At 51.6% G+C, this 2,740-nt stretch overlaps 1 protein-coding gene across 1 annotated transcript in view; it reads right to left on the bottom strand.

The window, feature by feature from the left end:
- Positions 1-2,740, bottom strand: part of LOC101646050 (kxDL motif-containing protein 1-like) — a 7,258-nt gene that overhangs the window by 1,346 nt on the left and 3,172 nt on the right.

Here is a 2,740-nt window from a genome sequence, read left to right as displayed (position 1 = left end):
GACCCCTGTGAAAGGGTCATTCAACCCCCAAAGGGGTTGGGACCCACAGGTTGAGAACCTCTGCTATAGAGGAAGTTATGGACTAGTATCAGACAGATGGGCTAATATGGGACTTATGGACTTGATCTGGGCTGGGCTGGGATGTTTTCTCAATATACAATTGCTCTTATATAAAGCTCTTTCTTATACACATATAAGTGTCTATGAATTTGTTTCTTTAGTCTACCCAGACTAACACACTAACGATCCCTCCCAGGGCACCCTATGCCTCCGCTGGGCCCGATAACTCATTGCAATGACCACACAGAACTCACAGACAACACCCACGATTATGGGGTATATTAAAGAAGCCAACGGGTTACAAAATGTTAAGAATATAATTCCTTTGTCTGCCATGCCTCTTCTCAGTTAAGCTGGCAGGCATGTCTCTCTCTGGTCCTCAGCCTTTCAGCCATGTGGCCCCTTGGCCTCTGCCTTCTTCCATGGTCTGGGAAGCCCACTCCTCTGCCTCCTGGTCTTGATGCTGAGGCCTCCGGTGCCTCCACCACTTCAGGCAAGGGTGTCACACAGGCTCCATGGTGGCTTTTCTTTCATGATAGTCATAGGTCCCTCTTTATTCCTGCTTCAGAGATGACTCACTTATCCACTCAGTGGATTGGCTAAAGTGACCTATTCCCCATATGGTTGTCTCACACACCCTATTTGCTTAGTCTCACCCAGTCTTTCGATGAGAGTTGCAAAGACATGGGTAGAGTTGCAAAGACGTGGGTAGCGGGTGCAATCATTCCATTGAACCAAAAGTGGGATGCCCAGGTGGGAGCTTGTGGTAGCTACATAATTTTCACGTCAACTTGAAGTGTAGGGGTGGAGTCTAGCATGTCCATCAGGTCACAGCCTGATGTCACCTTCTTGTGGGTGTGGCCTCCTCATAAGGAGGGTCCTGGGAACCTCTCCCTCTCTCTCTCCTTCACCTTCCTGTTGGTGAGTCATGTGACTGAGACTTGCACCAGCCCTGTGCTGCTTCCACCGCCATTTAATACACAAGACTTTCAGCCACTTGCCGGTGATCCTCCTGCATTCTGCACCAGTGCTTGTGGCTGCCTGAGTCTGAAGAGGGACTGATGGACTAGTGTCAGACTTCAGTTGGACTGGGCTGGAATATTTCCTAATACACAATTACTTCTTGGTAGAAAGCTGTTTCTTACACCTATATGAATGTCCTTGGATTTGTTTCTCTAGCCAACTGTGCCTAACACAGAGCTGGAAACAGAAATTCAAGTTCTCAATGGTAAATGGAGCCTTGGACCTCAGAAGAGGATCTCAGAAGAATGCAGAAGAGGGTGGGTGAAGCAAGCAAAGAGGGAGGGGACCCTTGGGAAAACAGGAGAGGACACAAGTCCATGTGTCCCAAAGGTCAAAGAAGAATGGGGCCCTTGGGGCCCTGCACTGCCAAATGCCCCAGAGAAGTCATCTAAGGACAGAAAGTTGGGGTACCTTAGTTGACCTTGGCAAATGCCCAATTGTAGGGTAGCTCCTGGGAGAGAGGGGAAGAATGAAGATTCAAAGACAGCTGTTTTCATTGGTAATTTAATGGTCAAATGCAGGAGGAAGAAACAGGTTTGCTAGTGGTTTGAATGCTCAGGGGAAGGTGCTTGTGGGGAGAAGTTGGAGAGATAGAAGAGCAGGGTAAAGGGGTGGTGGGTGAATTGGTGGGGGCACAGTCAAAGGCACTGGAGAGAGGGTCAGCTGAAGGTGGGATGTGGGGCTGAGCTGTGGAGTGGAGAACAGGGAGGTTCCTGGGAACCTCTGAGTATAGGCTGAAGTCATCTGCTGAGTCATGGGGAGGAGGAGGGGAAGAGGCCAGAGCACAGTTTTCTGAAGGTCTGAGCAGCCTCTGGAAGAGGCTGGAGCGTGAGCTGGGGAAAGGCTGACCATGCCAGGGCCAGCTCAGCAGAGGGGCAGGAGGAGGGGCGGGAGAGCCCCACCCCCCCACTGCATGGCCTTGTGATTTTTTTTCTCCTGAGGCCCTCAGCAGCCTGGGCTGGGAGCTGAGAAGGTCCAGGTCAGAGCCCTTAGAGTAGGTGGTGAGGTGGTGGTCAGCCGGCGCCCAGGCACTAGGGGTTAGGGAGCATGCCAGAATGCAGGGACTGGCCAATGAGTAGGCCAGGTGGGGAAGGACAAGAGGCCAGGTATGGATGAAGGACCGAGCCTTCCAGGACACTGAAGAACAGGTGTATATGTCGGGCAGGGGGCAAAGAAACGGAGATGCAATGGTCAGGAGGGTGGGTCCATGGGCCGAAAACCCTGGGAAATGGGTGGCGCAGGGTTGAGGATGCTATTCTGAGAGGCTCCAGTGAAAGATGCTGAAGTCTCCCCAGAGAAGATTGTCGGAAGAGAGGCCGAAAAACTACCATCAGAGGGCAGATTCTCCCAGAATGCTAGCCCAGGTCCAGACTGGTCAAAGAGATGGTTCAGAGTTGCAAGGCCTGAGTCCCAGAGAAGAGGGTTTGCCCTGGGTCTTTGGAAGCAGCAGTGTGACTGGTAGTGGCTTGGACCCCAGTACCTTTCAGTCCTGCCTTATGAAGATCTCCGGCCACCCCTGCCTCTTGCCCCCAAACTCTGTTCTCTGGGTCAACACTCCATCTTTGTAAAATGCGGGCAATTTGAGTCTCTTAGGTTCCTTAATAAGTGAACAGGAAGCCAAGAACTCAAGCAAATGAGAGCATGCCTATGACATTCC

The sequence above is a fragment of the Echinops telfairi genome, unplaced genomic scaffold (genome assembly GCF_000313985.2).
Source record: "Echinops telfairi isolate 266 unplaced genomic scaffold, ASM31398v2 ScPeMD7_5;HRSCAF=22, whole genome shotgun sequence".
Classification (NCBI taxonomy): Eukaryota; Metazoa; Chordata; class Mammalia; order Afrosoricida; family Tenrecidae; genus Echinops; species Echinops telfairi.
Note: the sequence above shows the minus strand (reverse complement) of the source record. Positions and strands in the feature narration are given on the sequence as shown.